We start from the raw sequence: 17,615 nt of genomic DNA on the forward strand, positions 1-17,615 counted from the left end.
CAATGCAAAACAGTACAAAATAATGCTAAAAATACTTTATAATAATAATATATTATGTGCAAAAACAATGATGGTTATATTGTCATTCGTTTTGGCCTTCATTATCAGCTTAGGAGACTTGTCAACTTTTGTAAGTTCCAATTGTTCACTGAAGGACCCTAGAGGATTGTGGTAAATGTCAACAGGTTTGTATCAATCCAATTACACAGAGTATTTCAGATTTCTGCTTTACTTACACAATATCGCTCAGCTTCAGTCGTGTGTCTGTAGAAGGGTTTATTAGAATGTATGACAGCATGTTCTGATGATCATTCATTCCTTCTAGATGAACAAAAGACAAACATATCATTATTGAGGAGTCAATATTATAACAAGCAAATCATTTTATACCCTAAACTTATACTTAATATTACTGTGAGATGGTCATTTATATTCCCTAAACAAATAATTTAAAAACCTTGCACATTAGGGGGTTGTAAATGAAACATAATTAATGCATAGTCAAATATTAATTAACCTTGTCTAATATGCAAGAAAATTATGACTCTGTAATTATGCATAAATAGCACCCCAGTGTTATAACATAGTAATATTTTATTTTAAAAAAAATAGAAATAACACATTACGCTCGGAAATGTGGATATTTATTCTTCTATCTGTAGTAAATGTCTCGCTGTATTGTACAGATGCCATGAATTTTAATTAGTAGCTTGAAAACCCTTTTTGTAAGTACTGTAGTACAGTGGTGCACAACTCGGTCCTGGAGGGCTGGTGTCCCTGCAGGTTTTTATTCCAACTGCACCCTAAAGTACTTTACCGGACCTAATTAGAAGCTTAATTGGTCCAATTAACTAATTTAGGGTATGGTTAGAACAAAAACCAGGAGGGACACCGGCCCTCCATGGCCTGAGTTGTGCACCACTGCTGTAGAGATACTGTATGTTAGTCCCCTGCAATACTGCATCCTACCACAGCCAGCTGTTGCAAGACCAAGCTTCTTCATTTGGTTTTTCACCAGTTCAGCCAGTTCTTGTCTTTCAGATCTCTTGCAAAGGCTCAGTCTTTGCTGGCTTATTTTCTCTTCTGTTTTGCTGAAGTGTTTTGGCACTTTTTGGCTCAGTCGCCCACTGCATACTTTTCTTTCCCAAGAGTGGAAGATCCAGCTGTTCACTCGATGTTGAGTTGCAGTGGTTAATTTGGCAACCAAGCATGTCTTTTATTCCTTTGGTATCTTCACAGTCATCAACGTTAACTGAAATCTAAGACTGCAATAATGCAGAAATTACAATTTAAAAAAGGATAATGTTCATGGTATTCTAATTATTGATGTCTAAAGGAATACTGTGAGGCCAAGAATGTGTTTGTGTTCATTCTGAAATATTACAATGCAGAGTGCCAGATCAGATCCTAGCCCCAGTCAGGCACACCACTGCTAAATTCCGGGGTTTCTTTTTAGGGATTGGCATAGGACTGGGTGGCATATGCTCAGATGTAAATGATCTTCCGAATCATTTGTTTTCAGGAAATGTAATATAGCTTCACTTTTAAATTAAACTAATTTTCTATTTAAATACAATCACATGGTTCACGTAGCAGATCCATTTTTATATATATATTTTGGCTATTTTAAAATGGTATTTTAGTGATAGTGCTGATGTTCTTGTAAAGAAACATGAAATCAACAGGGTGGAAAAAAAGCATTACATATTAAAATATTATTCCTTCTCTAATGATGAATTTTTATTCCACATAAATGTTGCATACAGACTTACAAAAATAAAAATCTTGCATATGCAAGTTAATAATGCATAAGGAATGATTTTTTTGTCAGCTGATCAAAATTGACAGGCTTTTGTATGTGAAGCATAAAAAGATATGCAATTTGTTGAAGAATTTATAACACGTCACTCTGACAGATGTATATAAGAAGGCAACAAATAATTCAATTTGCCTTTGTTTAATTAATATGGAGAACCCATTCAGATCTCCCAACAAAGCAATAAAACAAAAACAAAGACAAATTAAAAATAATACTAAAGCAGTACCTCAGAAATTGCTAGTTTGTGTGATTCTGTTCTGTAAACTCCGATGGGAATATCTCCTGTGGAGAAGCACAGCTTCTGATACAGCCTTCCATATGTCCTGATCCATAAATCATCCTCTGTGATTTTCATCTAGAAAGAGTCCACAAGCCATTTATATTGTATAGCAGTTTTCTTTAACAAGACAGCTGGAGTTCCTAAAGTTCTCAAAACAGTGTTTCTTTTGATAAACTGTATTTAAAGTTTATCAATTTCCAACTTCAGGTCTTTCTTCAATATTTTGCCCAGCACAACTTAGTAGTATAAACTCTTTATTGGGTCACCGAGGTAAAAGCACGGCTGCATGGTGTGCAGGGTGAGTAATAGTCAGGTTAGCGCAGGTTTTCGTCCTGGCTGTGCAAAGTCATCAGTCTTTGCTGGGAATTCCAGAGGGAGTGTCACATTGGCTCTGGCTCTCCCAGAAGTTAAAAGTCAAAACCATCAGAGACTGTTTCTCCTCAATGTGCTACAGCAGCCCCTACTAGCCAGGTACCTGGTGAGCTCAAGCAGACTTCCTGCAGGGCTGGTCTTTGTCCACAAGAGGCCAGTAACTCTCTGACATCCCCCTTCTGGATGTAAAAGAGGAAATAATCATGTTCATGGAATCAAAGGATGTATTTATTTAGTTTACTTTTTTTTTTTGTCATCATTTTATTCCATTATCAATACTCAATGTATTTTGATTATTAAGAATCCAGTGATCCAGCAATGTATGTAATTTAAAAAAAAAAAAAAAAAAAGGTATATATTTGAATATTGTATATCAGGACTATTCACACTAAACTTGGATTGAGATAGTTGCGTTTAAATTTCCATAACAATGAGGGCTGTTACATAAAATATCTTACAAAATAATTACACAGTACAATTATGTGATTTATATTTTATCACAGCGTGCCAGGGACAGAGGCAAGCATATTATCAAAATACTTTTCAGAACCTTATGTTTATTACAGGCACTATAGGTGTAAATTGGTTGCAAATAAGGCAGGGCATATTAGATTGGGATAGGATTATGTAAAAAAAAAAAAAAAAGTTATATTTGTGTGCTGATAGACATCTGGTGAAATACATGTTGAAAATCAGAATACATTACCTGGTACAGCAGAGCATCCAGCATGCTAATGCTAAACACTCGTCCGGCAGCAAATGGCACTTGGAACATAAATGCTAGATTGGAGCCTTTCTCATGTTCTTTCTGTCAACAGAAAACAAAAGGAAAGAAAAAACAGTTCACTATATTGTGAAGGATAACACTGCCCTCTAGGGGAAGTTGTTTGCTTGCTTTTAAAAGCTTTAATGACCAAAAAGCTGTATTAGAAATCAAAACAATAATGATCTGGAGATTAGACTCTTTCAGTAAAGCTTTCCTAAAAAGGTGATATACAGTAGCACTAGAAAAGAAAAAAAAAAAAAAAAAAAAACTTTAGGAAACCCAGATAAAAAATACTTTTCATCTGTTTTCATCTGCTTTTTAAAGCAATTAAACACTGTTATATATTTAATGAAGTTCCTCAAAGAAAATTATTACAGTCACATAGGCAGAATATATTACAGTCACATAGGCAGAAAGCTGAAGCCAAACACCACAGATAACAAAAAAGTGATATTTGAGGGATACCAGAACTTTGCAGAAATATATTGAAAGGGACAGGGTTCCAAGAATTGAAATCAAAAGACATTATCATCATAGTCCCTGGAGAGGTTGCATAGGGGACTGAATGACTAGCAGGAATTATCTATAAATACAATTCAGTTTGTACAGGAAAGCAAAATAGCTTAGAATACAATGGATGTGCATATGCCTGTTAAAGGTAAACATGAATCAACAATGGATACACTCCAGGACTTTAATCATTAAATCTATTCGGGACTGGATTCCTCCAAAGAGCTCATTTTTAATTTTTATTTAAACCAGCTAGTTCACTATCTTTCTCTTCAAACGTCATATCAACGGTAGTCAAGCTTGGTGTTTTTTCCTCCATATTTTGGCACTGATCAATTATTTCCCTATTTCCTTTTATACCATACTAATTGTGCCACAATTTTATTTTTAACTTGAAATGTAATCGATGCAAAAATGCATTCCTTATTGACTCCTCTTGTCAACTCCTGTCATTTCTAGGATGTTTTCTAGAGTAAGCAAAACTGAACTGAACAATCAAGTCAACTGACGTTATACCCCAGAACCTCTTCAACTCATACCTTCCTGAACTTAAAGAATGAACACGTTGAGTTTTCTGTGCCTTATCAACAATATATAATACCACCAGTATTGATTGAACTGCCCTGTCCAAAAGGGTGGTTGATACATTTATTTTTGCATTATTCAGCATTACTTGCTATTAGTTGGGAGGTGGGGGGGGGGGGGGGTTAACTGCATAACTGCTTTTAAAGACAAGATTGGTAAAAATGTAGGAGGTCTGGAAACTTGCTAATAAACAATTCTCTTACCTTTTCGAGTTTTGAAAGTGTCAGGGAATAGCAGTCTTGTGCGCTAAACCTCATGAATCTCATATTTGCAGGGTGTGTGAGTTCTGTGATTAGACTTAAAAACAGCCTAAAATGGAGAAAACAAATACAGTAAATATACTAAAATTGAGGAGAAATTAAATTATATAATAAAACAAACACACAACAGTATAAGATTTCATTGATTGATTGATTGATTGATTGATTGGTCCATAGAGAGTGGAGTTGGAGGCAACCCATCATAGTTAACCCTATAACTTGAAACTCACTTTTGTTTTTCTTGTAGGTATGCTACACTTTAATGCTAAACACATCTGGAATGGAACCATCTCTGAGGCCAGCTCTGATTCCACAAACTATGTTGAAAAATTAAAACCATCATGAATGCCCAAGACTAAGTACAAACAAAGGGAAAAAAAATACCCAAAACACCTAGGAGTTATAACAAATCATCATCTGGTCCCAGTAGATACAATAGCCTTTATTTGTTTATACAGTTTATAAACAAAATATTTATAAAACATATGCCCTAAAGCCAGGTGTTCAGTCAAATGTAATGTCTTTTGAGATAAATAAATAAATAAATAAATAGCTTAAACCAAGATAAATGGGACATTTTTTGTCTATGTGGCATATCTTTAAAGGTGTCAGTAAATAATTTCTTTGCCTGGGCAGCTAAATCTTGATGATTTGGGGCTTTCCAAGTCACCTTCATTATAATTTATTTTGTGATGCAAAGCAACAGTGCCATCTACTGATCACTTAGCTCTCTAAAACCATATTTTTATATGTATATGAAGATCCCTCTAGCCGCTACATCATATACTTATTGAAAGATGTGTGGTCTAAGAACAATTAACTAATTTGTCTGAGAAGTATGATTGTATATTTATAAAGTGAAGTTTTTTAGGAGGACAAATTTCCTTAGATAATATATTTAAAAAAAACACATTCATGAGCACATAAATAATGTTAGGAAACAACCTATGGCAACAGCATTTACTGCTACAGCTCAGCTTACCGGAAGAGTGTCTGTACATTTACAATGGGTTTGGCATCTGCCATGTAGTCTTCATCACTCATGGTGCTCTCCTTATCCACAACCACCATGTTAGCGGCATGGTGAATCTAGTGAATAGTGAAGCTGTGAGAACAGAGTGCACTGCTACCCCAATACCAACATAAAAACAAGGGTGTGTGTGTAACTTTTAAAGAACAACAAAGCATGTTGGAAAACACAGTAATGCCTTTCACAATGAACCTTTCAATAAATGTAGTTTTACATGATTATCAAGAAAGCTTAATGGTGAACCAAGGCCTTTTCCCCACAGATAGAAACAATATATTGTGTTGCACTGTTTACCTCACTCTCTATCACTAGCAGGAATGTTTTATAATCTACCACCCACCCTTTTATATTATGCTTGGAGTATTATCATTGCTGTGCAGGCAAGAATAAAAGACACAAAAAAGAGAGCTCTGTTGCTATGGGAACCTGCAAGGCAGTATGATAATTGCCCAGTTGTGCTATATAGTGCCTAATGTACTGTAAAAGAAGGTGTTTAGAATCTCATTTGTAAAGGGGATATTACTGAGGTTGCAACTGCATTACACTGAAGTTGTCATTTTGGAAGGATGGAGCCTTCTATAGAACCAGGGAGTCCATAATAAATGTAATTTTTTGACAGAAAAAAAAAATACTATAAAGTATAACATTCTGTTTTATTTTTATTATAAAATATGTGCTGTAAAGGTTAGTTTGTTTTTGTTTTTAAACGTTATGAAGTGATTTGTACAAAAGAGATGCCCATTGGTTAACATTTTATTTACTTTAATTTTAATTAAAAAATAAATAAATAAAAAATAAATAAATAAATAATAATAATTACATGACAGGTTTATGTTTATGTTAAGTGGTTGCCCTGTGTTTAAAATCATAGTTTTTATTTATTTATTTATTTTTGTTCAAGTGAAATGTTATATATCCACAAGATTAGAATGAGCATTAATATTAAGTAAACAGTAGCTGTATCTAGAATTTGAAAATGTATCTTTCACTGAGTGTCACTCAATCAAGGGCTCTGACAAGCAGACTCCAGCAATACATTATCTACTGAAACATATCCTGCAGGAGATCTCAAAATAAATAGGCAACAATACAAACAAGAAACAACATAACAATTAGAATAATACAGAAGATGCAAACTATAAAGAAACACAGGCAGTTTTAATCACCTATTGTGCAACATCAGAACACAGCATAAAAAACATCACAGTAAATATGTAAATAATTCTTACATACTTGTCAGTTGAGCCAACCACATAGAAACGATTGGAAACCGGCAGACTGCCTCAAGAAAATGCAAATCTGGTCTAGCAAAACATGTAGTTGGAAAAGTGGTAAGGCTAAGATTTTCCTCTTACTTTATATTTAATTTAAATGAAGGACACATCAATTTATCATCAATTCAGCACATATTCATATCTTTCCCAGAGGAACTGATACAAAATTTTGACAGAATGATGCTTGGTCACTCCTTGACCTTTTTAAACTACATAATAAATAAATAAATAAAAAAATAATAAGAAAAATAATAAGAAAAAAAACATTCTGGAATCCTTTTTAACAATGTACATCAATAGCAAGGTCCTATAAATCGGTTGAGGCTTGAATTCAATAATATATATTTTTTTAAAAGCTAAGAATAAAATACGATATTTATTGTTTGTAAAATCCCACAGTGCTTTGCATATTAGCTTTATTGTGAATTATTATAGGGGAAGCCTATAGCAATTGTGCTGTAGAATGATAGTTTCTATAACTGCCATTGCCATTCATGTCATAGTTCCAGAAACTAATGTGTTGTATAGTATTGCGCAGGTAACACAGTTCAAACATACAAGTTCAAGATATAGCAGGATCATGTATGTTAAAGCAAGAAAGAGAGAGCAAAAGGAAAAACTGTTTTATTTTAAAATTTGAGCAGCACAGCTAAGAACCACATCACAAGGATTGAAACATAAAAAAGGCAAAGGAAAGGTACGAAACAAAAACGAAATAAGACATTAAAATGGTATGTGATTGTGTTTAGTTTACTAGGTATATTCACAAAACAATAGTTTTTGTCCACCAGGCGGTGCAAGAACATTGCATTTCACCAAGTGACAAAGAGATGGTACCATTGCTGTATGAGGTGAATGTTCACATGCCCTTTATGGGAACTATAAGAAGAAGAAGAAGAAGAAGAAGAAGAAGAAGAAGAAGAAGAAGAAGAAGAAGAAGAAGAAGAAGAAAAATAATAATAATTAGCTCTACTTACGGGTTATCCAGTATAAAAATGATAGGGTTGAGCTCTGTGTTTGGCCTATAGTAAGCCCTGAGAGGTAGAATGAAATTGTACAGGCCATTGCCAACAGTCTCTGCAGAAACGATGATTAGCTTGTTTTTAAAGACGTATGATTTTGCATATTCATAACAGTTATGCTGACAACCCTAAAAAAAAACATAATACAAATTACAGGTTTAGTAAATGAGTTACTGTTCATATTTTCTTTCCATGATACCCATGTATTTCATTTGTCGTATGATTAACCCTTTTTTCTAACTGAACATCCATTATTATAATTAGTGTTCGGGGAAAGTAACCTTCTTGTCCTGTATTGCTTTATTAGGTTATGCAGTCACATATAGCCCTGTAGGAAACATAATAAAATAGAATAATACTGAAATAATACCAGCATAGAGTATTTTAGGGTGATATCTTACCTTATCAAGTCTTAAACAGCAGAATGACACCTTCTCTCGAAGCAGGTGGCAAAATGTTGGTGAGCTCCTAATGTAAAGGGAATTTGGAGGATAACCCTTTATATATCTAAAACAAGATAAATGTTTGTTTTTCTTGATTGCAGTTTTTTTATGAACAATGACTGCGCATTAATAGTTGGTGAAGGTGTCACAAATTGGCTGCAGCAAATTGAAATTCATGTTGAATAATAGCAGCCACTTCACATCATATTTTTAAATAACAAATCTAATCAAAATGTGCAGTAGTTCACAATTTGGCTCTAAATGTCACAGTATCCATAAGAAATCAATTAACACCCTGTTTAATTGGAACACGCACGCACATATACATACATATCATTCGATTTACCTGAATATTTTTCATACATTTTGTTTAACTCAGCACTTACCTGCTCTATAAAAATTTGAATACAGTACCATGCAAATTATGTGCCTGGCAGTTGTGATAGTAAATATGGTGTTGACATTTAAAAAACAAATATTTACCAAGCAAATAAAAGCTGACCTTGGAAAGCAAGTTAATCAAAAAACAATAATTTGTATGAAAGCAAATTGCACTGTGCAAAAAAACAAAGAACATTGCACAGCTAGTGTCAACATTTCAAATCATGTTATTTTTGCTCTTTGTTATTACAATCTGGATAGGATGTGATAACTTATCCCTCTCCTATTGATTCTGCATCGTCTGAAGGTGTTTTTTTCATCTTCTGATTGATCACTGAGTAAATCACATGTTTGAATGGATGAATGGATGAACTTCTAATACACGTGCGATGCTGGGCCTCCTTCCTCCTTTACAGACATCAGCAGGAAGAGGCAAGTTTGGACCACTTTAAGATCTGCACCCTGTGTCATGCAGGTCAATAGCAACTGTGCCTACATACAAAGGTACACACAAAATATCTTAAATATCAGTCAGGTAAAAGGTAAGTAATCAGAAATGACAACAAAAATAGTTGTTTTTTTGTTTTGTTTTCATGGTGTCATTCCCATTCAGTTTTGTTTTTTATTGTTATTTATTTTTTTATTTTTTTTATTTTTTATTAATTGAGTAATAGTATTTGTTTAGATTAACTATTGTGGTTTTAGGTGTTTGCCCCATCAAAAATAGTACACCAAAACTTATTACGGAAATAAATCTTTCATGAATTATGTACTGTATGGTCTCAATCACTTTAATATATTACATTAGTTTATTCCACGAGTTTTTAACAGATGGTAAATGTGTATTCATTTTTAATGATTCAATAAAAACAAATACACATATAATAACCCATACTAGCAATAATACTGTGTACAGGTAATTGAGAAGGGCCCTGATAAAATGAATTGGATGCCCGGGTTCTTTCTTCTTCCTCCTGCTTTTTAAAGGTTGAATTTTCTTCTTTGATTATGTTGATGTAAAAACAAGTATCAGTGAAATTCATGATGTAGCGAGGCCCTGGATTTAACACAATATTTTTATTGTCTTCTCTCCGTACACCATATCTAAACAAAAGAGAGATAAACAAATGACAACCTTTCCATGATGTTCAAGGGTTAAAATTAAGGCTGACACTTATAGAATTTTTTATAAATGTGGAAATTAACAGCAGTAAACTGAATGCAACCATTTAAGTGATAGACAGGTCCTTGTCAAAAAAAATATTAGCTTTTAATTGGATATTACAGGTTTATACATTTACAAGTTTAAAGACGGTGCCTTAGTTAAGATATGTGCTCTTTCCATTCATTTTCAACCTTTGCAGAGAATTAAACAAAAAAAAGAAGACTTTGTTATTATCTTTACAATAGTTTTGTAAGTCCTGCATAGGAGTCAACAATTGTGATCTCATGTTCTCATTCTGCGAAAGCCAATGAGAGTGTCATCCAGGAGGTTATTGCATGAAGTTCAAGTTGTTTGAAGGTAGAGAGCAGCGAGCAGAAGGTCTCTTGGAAATTAAATCGCCCAACACATGCAGTGTCAATCACAATTGCATCTAGTTTCAGTTTTCAATGGGTTAACTCACTTTTGTGTGCATTGAAGGAGGCATATGTGAAGCTCTTCCCCTCATATTCTGCAAAAAATATACTTTCTTCCATGCCAATATGGTGGACTTCATTCCCAGAGCATCTCCCATACATCTCCTGCCACTGTTCTGGTGATTGCTGGCCCTTCACTTCAAATAAATAAATGACATGCACAAAACATATAGAAATAAAGCTAGACCAATATTTAGTGCAGTTTCTAAAAGTAATAAAACAACATAAAAAATAAACAAAAGTGCGAACAACAGTGATAATAATGAAGTTCCCAATTTTCCAGGTAAATATTATGGGGAATCTTGGAAAATCAGCTCACCTGCTTCTAGTCTTTGTGAATGCAAACCATTGTACATGTTATACCAAAATAATAATGTCAGTTGTTTTATTACTTTTAGCAATAGCAATCATAGTGTCTACAGTAGCTAATTATTGGGAAACAGTAACACATTGAATGAAAAAAGAGAGTTGACTGCAGTTCCCCTGCATGCATCCTGAAAGCTTATTTACTCTACTGTATTTACTGTCTTATGTGTGCCACTGTCTGTGCAGTATTGATTTAAAGGAGTGTGTGTGTGTGTGTGTGTGTGTGTGTGTGTGTGTGTGTGTGTGTGTGTGTGTGTCTTTTCAGCCTACACAAGTGGAGAATGCAGTTCCTTTGCTGGGGCTAGGCTTTGCTGTACCCCCACCGTTGAGTAATTCACCTGAATGCCATGCACGCAGTTGGGCGAAATATAAAGAAATATTATTATGTACTGTTGTTGTTGCGTGTCCAACTGTGTGTTTGACCCTGTTGTACAACCCTGCTTTTCCTATGTTGTGCTGTGAATTTTAACAGCCAATCAGCTGTGTAATTCCTCCACCGGGGCTGTGTTCTAACCGGCCCCGCTGTAGAGTAGACCTGTGTGTCTCCCTGGTGTATGCTGCTCGCTGACCCGGTGTGTGACTAGACGCAGTCAGGGTAGGCACTGCTGCCCCATGGTGCTTCAGTACCTCGATACAAGCTCAGCCCTTGGTACTTCGGTGCTTTGGTGCGCACGGTACTCGGAGGAGGATCGGAGATTGAACTTCCTCTGCCCGGTGCGGGCATTGAGGTGCTACGTGGATAGAACAAGAGCTCTGCGTCATTCTGACCAGCTGTTTTTCTGTCAAGGTATATGGACCCTAGGACAGCCCTTCTCGAAGCAGCGACTGTCGCACTGGATTGTGGGCAAAGTCTCGATTGTGTATGACAATGTCAGCTTGCCCCCATCTGGACGAGTAGCCTCGCACTCTACCAGAGGGTTGCCTACATCTTGGGCCCTCTTCATAGGGGCCTCGCTGTCCGATATTTGTACTATGGCTAGCTGGGCTACGCCGCATACTTTCTCCAAGTTATATTGCTTTAATGTGATAGATCCTTCCCTGCCTTCATTAGGCACGAGAGTCCTTGAGGTTGTACGCTCACACCGCTAACCTTGGGTTATGTGGTTCTGATGCATCCCTTATCTGCTGCCGTTCCTTCTCCCTCGCGACTGCTCTGGTATACTTTCCCATAAGTATGTTGTTGGTCGTCTTCTAATTGAAAGGGCATTAAGTTACTTACCGTAACCCTGATTCCCTGAAAGAGAAGATGACCACCAACCAGTGAGGTTGCATCGGTCACCCTCAAGGGTTTGACGCAAAAGAGAAAATGGCTTCCGTGGGTTGATAGTTTAATCCTTCCATAGGCGGGACCGAGGACGTCACCCCAGGAAGGGGCCTATCGGCAGCTCTGATATAAAGAGCTCAGTGAATACCTACCTAAGGCAGACATATCCCATTATGTTGGTTGCCATCTTCAATGTCAGGGAGCTAAGGTTACGGTGAATAACCTAACGTTTTTCAACCTTGCTAATGTTTGGTTTTTTTTTTTGCTTGTTACTTGTTTTTTCCCTCTTCTGTCACAGTGTAGAGGTACTTTTGGTACTAGATGGTGCTAGTTACTTAAACTGTATGGAAAAGGCAACAATAATGATAATGTATTTTAGATAAACCTTCTTTTAAATAGGCCAGTTTTCTTAATCACTTGCATGACATGGGAGAGATGGCTCTAGATATAAAATTGAGCATACACTATGAAATTCTCAGTAACATATCGAACCAAATACGCCCTGGTTGTTCTACATTTGTACTGGTGAGATACATAATTTACAATGATATACAGATAAACTTTTAGAATGGCATGGTGTGGGGGTGCATGGATTATTTTAAATTCCTCAACTGGAGAATACTGCATAATAAAGGACACATGTATGAACTGCATATAAACAACAATTATTGTTATGCGTGTATAAATGCTGCATATAAATTCAGCAGAATGAACTGCATGCCCATAAATTCATTTTCTGGAATGGCAAATACCGCTTAAGGTTAATAAATATGTGAAATGTCTGTCACATATAATTACATGCCTTGCTGTATATTTTAATGAGCTTTCTCTTTTTTCCTTAAAACACTGCCCATCTTGTGTTTACAAATAGCATGCATTTCATTTTACCTTCAACTTTCTGCAAAAATCAAAGAGATACCATGGCACAGGCAGCATTTGCCAAATATAAAACATATCGTAAAAGGCCTAGGTTTATTTGGAATATCTTTCTTTTGTTTAAAAAGCACAAAATAACTTATTGAGTTCACAATTTCTACAGACTATTGATTTTCATTCACAGGAGATTTGAGAGAAAATAACAATTTACTTACGGAATATGGTCACCAGAAAAAAAAACCTGTTTCATAGGTTGTCTTGGTTTTCAGTGGTGTCCTGGATACCATCTTAAATCAATAATCTGACGTATCAGAGAATACATAAATATGTTTGTATTTAAATCCAATACATTTATAAATATTGTACCATATCCTCCCACAAAGGACTGTAATGGATTATATTAGGTGCTCTATAACAAATTATATTAATTCTATTACTTGAAGGTTTAGCTGGGACTGGTAGTGTAAGGTGTACACTGGGAATGCTTCACGTTACCCCATATCTTTGACATGTAACTCTGCCTGTGCACTATGATCAAATGATGTGCCTCTTTTTAAAATCCCTACATTGATATCTTATATGGGCCAATGTGCCTTTGTATGTCAAACATCTCATCTTTGAAACTCATTGCCTTCGAACATAAAAACAGCCTCTTCACCATACCATACACATTTATTTAAAAAATTGTCTCAGCATTGTCCAGGACAGAGAACAATTGGAGACAAAGGAGAATTATATGTTATAGTTGCACCTTCCTGGATGTTTCAAAGTTAAGGAACCATAACACCAGGATCAGTGAAAAGGGTATACAATAATGTTCATATATTTTTTTTTAGTGGCTAAAAACATTAAAAAAGACATTCAACTGGGTTAGGGAGATGTCTTATGGAAATCTCGATTCAACCACTAGGAAATAAATAAGTAATGATTAATGATCCCTGGTAAATTCTTTAATTAGCCATGGGATTGTTGAGAAAATATGTTTTTTTTTTTTTTGTATTTTATTATTTTTTTTTATATTTTTAGGTAACAGTCTGAATGCAACTGCACAACCACTTCTGAGAAAATACAAACATCTGTCGAAGTGTGATAAAGAGAAAATTAGGAACATTGCACAATGCTGGTAATAATACAACAAATGTATTTTTGTTCAACTAGAAGCGTAGAAATACAGTACAGTTTGTTTAAATAACCACCTATGTGCAGGCTGAGATAATCATTTATAATAGTAAACCTGATTAAGATCTTGCATGAGAACAAAAACAACAGCAAATAACATTTATTGTGAAAGCAAATGCAGTCATCCTGGGTGAATATTGTTTGGATAACAAAAATTTGTTTAGTGGCGAGTATTTTTTGTAAAAGAACCTTGATAAAATTGTTTGACACACATCTCAACTTGTCTTTCTGATATTAATTTTATTTGAGTGTTACTACATATTCACCATTGCGTGTCTTCAGTTAGAGAACATGAATAAATAAGTCTCTCTTAATCATACATGTACTGTATGTGTAAATACATTATCAATAGATGGAATAGCTTGAAACACATGTTCATGCCTTAACTTATAACATCCACAGTGACTTGAGCTAGTCTCACTTCAATCAGAGGTGTGGTTCTATGGGTATAAGTGTGGGTGTGACCATCATCTGGGATCTGCACTCTGATGAAGGAATTAATGAATTAAGTTATGATTGAGTGTTTTTGATGTGAATGGTATATGTTTTCCCTGCATAATACATGAACAGTTTCTCACTTGGCTCTCAGAAGGTCTTGGTCTTTCAATGCAGATCCTTGTAGATAGATAACTCGTTGGGACCACAAGGGAATCTGCAGGACTCTTCGAACCTGGGCATCCATTTCAGTTGGGCAAAGTATCACAACATAATAATCCTACAAGTAAATAATCACATTTAACATCTGACATTTTATTATAGAACCATTTTCAGAATCATTTCCAAATCCAGTGGCTGTGGGTGAACATTAAAGCCTTATCTTAACAAGAATTGGGTGTAAGGGCAGGTGGCTACATGTGACAGCAGAGAATACTACTTCCATCGTCCCACACCTTCTCTCATCCACGTTCAGTTTGGGAAGCGAGGCATCAGCGTGAGCTTCCACAATGCCACTCCCCGTAACTGCATCCCTCTTCTCTGAATGGACGGCTTAATAAAGATCCCTACTATCATTGGTTGTTTCAGGTGCCCATCAAAAGAAAATTATTTATGTTATGAACTAGTGTGGTTCTATCTATCACTCTCTGTTTTATAAAAAAAAATCTTGAAGCAGCCAAATTAATAAATTTTTACAAATTAAAACAAGAAAATATAAATAAATAACAGACATCAGTTTACAACAAACGATAAATATTTATAAAACTGAAACGACAGCAATACATTTTTTACTTTTCAACAGCAATCGGTTTATTATCAGATGAGCAAAAGCAATTGAACAATGTAGATAAATAAACTTTAAATAAAAAAAACATTTTACAGAAGCACACAGCACAAGAAGTTATAAAAAGAAGTCTAATTTATTTTTCTTTTTTTTGAGAAAAGGGTATTCCTTTACCTTGAGTCTAAGGCTGTTCGCAATCAGCACAGATAATGCGCTTCTCCACGCCACCTTTCTGCACAGGGCACAGCTGTCCGAAGTTTTATTTTGATTGCACTTGCCAACCTGGCATTGGAGTCTCTTTTGACTCCCAAAGGGGTTGCCAACTTCAGCTATGGGTACACGCTTGGCAGTCTCCCTCTCCAAATGTTTCTTGCGGTTCCTGTGCTAATTATAAAATATATTCTCTCCTTGATAAATTCTTCTCTGTGCATTCTTTGTAAAGTACCGGCTGCTAGGTCCAATACATTGTAAAACACCGGAAGAGACCACCGTCGGGAGACAGCTTTCACTTCCGTGCCATCTCATCCAAAACATCAACTCCATATTTTGTTGAGTAGTAAAACTCCACAGTCTCTGGTATTTATTTTCTCTAGTCCCGATGCTAATCCACTGACCAAAGCAATGCAACTGGCAAGCAGACAAAAGGCTGATTGAAAACAATAGACTGTCAGTCATTCACTCAGACAGAGAGTAGAAACTAATCTGATTACATCTGCACACATTGTGGACTGGTAAATAAAAATAATAAAGTAGGATACCATTCTGTATAATCACAATACAATTGTTTTCTGTGTGGCCATCAAAGTGACTGCTCCCGGGGCTTTTAGGTATAATGTAATATACCTCCTTTATTTCTGCACTCCCACGTTTCATGCTTTGCGAGAATATTTAATACATACGGACAGAAAGGTATATGAACACGCAGCCCCCCATATGTGTTACACAACTGGAGAGAATTACATTTTAAAACCAAAAACCGCCAAAATGACTGCCGCAGGGCTTCTATGTTAAAGCTAGTGTGTAGTGCAAAATCTCATGAAAAACCATATTTGAAGGTGAAAAACGGTAGAACAAAAATCGCTGCATTCAAAAAATATATAAACACATTACTATATAAAAATATTACCTAATCTCTGTAAGTAAGAGTTGGAGTGTCCAGTGTGAAAGCACAACAAAAAATAATATATTAACGTAGCATCCATAATAGCACTATAACATTAAAATGTTCAGTTTTTCCTGATGATATCTGTTCAAACCAAGGAGCTGACTCGGCAGAATCCGATAATTACATAAGAAATTATTATTTGTTAAGATCTCCTGATGTTAAGATCAATTAAATAGACAATGTACAGTACAAACTATTGATTCTGCTGCTCAGGACCAAGGACGGCATTACTTAAAGATGTACAATAGAGCATTTTCACTGTACTATAACTACCTGTAATCTGGGATGGGCATAGAATTCATTCAGAAAATCCATCAGCAGGTCAATTTTGAGAGAGCTGACATACAACACAACATGCTTCTCTGTTTGTGCTCTGTGGCGGCTGTAGTTTCCACCAGACTTTTGTCTCTCCATCTACAAATAGGCCAACTGTTCAAACTGTAAAATATAAAAAATAAATACTGGTTGGGTTAACACTGAATGATGTTGGTCTGGACAACTTTCTTAAAAAAAAAAAAACATACCTTCACAATTAAAAAAACACCCAACCACACACTTCTGACTTTCTCCATAAAAGTATGCAGATGTTAAAAAAGCATGAGATTTACATAAATAATAGTATTGCAGTTCTGAAACAGGCTGAGAAAGTACTCACAATTTAGATGTTTGGATATTTCTTTGACATTTTATCTTTAATACAGTAAATCAGGGGTATCAAATCACAGTCCTGCAGGGCCATTCCATTCCAGGTTATACAGGTACATTTATATAATTAACAATGTGAGGATATAGATGGAGGTTTATTTGATTCAATTAAACAATTTAGAACTGGGTTTGAGCAAAGACCAGGAGTGGAAGGACCAACTTTGGACTCCCCTGCAGTAAGTATTAGATATGCAAAGGTTCATAGACAAGTTAGTTCCCTCTGCTAGCAAACACCATGGTGCAACAGTTTAGCAAATCTCCCCACACATCTTTCCTGAATGGGTAATACTACAATAGCAACACAGATCATAATAACCACCAATAACTTTGAAGGCCAGATCTTGGGAGTGACGTCCCCGAACCCAACTGTGGAGAAGGTGATGATGCAGAAGTACAGGGAGTCAAACAAGCTTAAGTTGTTTCCTGACCGCTCGAAGTGCTGAATCCCACATATGCCGAAA

At 35.5% G+C, this 17,615-nt stretch overlaps 1 pseudogene; it reads right to left on the reverse strand.

The window, feature by feature from the left end:
• Nucleotides 1–232: 232 nt before the first annotated feature.
• LOC121330708 overlaps nt 233–17,615 on the reverse strand; it is a 45,347-nt pseudogene continuing 27,964 nt past the window's right edge.

The sequence above is a fragment of the Polyodon spathula genome, chromosome 18 (assembly GCF_017654505.1).
Source record: "Polyodon spathula isolate WHYD16114869_AA chromosome 18, ASM1765450v1, whole genome shotgun sequence".
Taxonomy (NCBI): Eukaryota; Metazoa; Chordata; class Actinopteri; order Acipenseriformes; family Polyodontidae; genus Polyodon; species Polyodon spathula.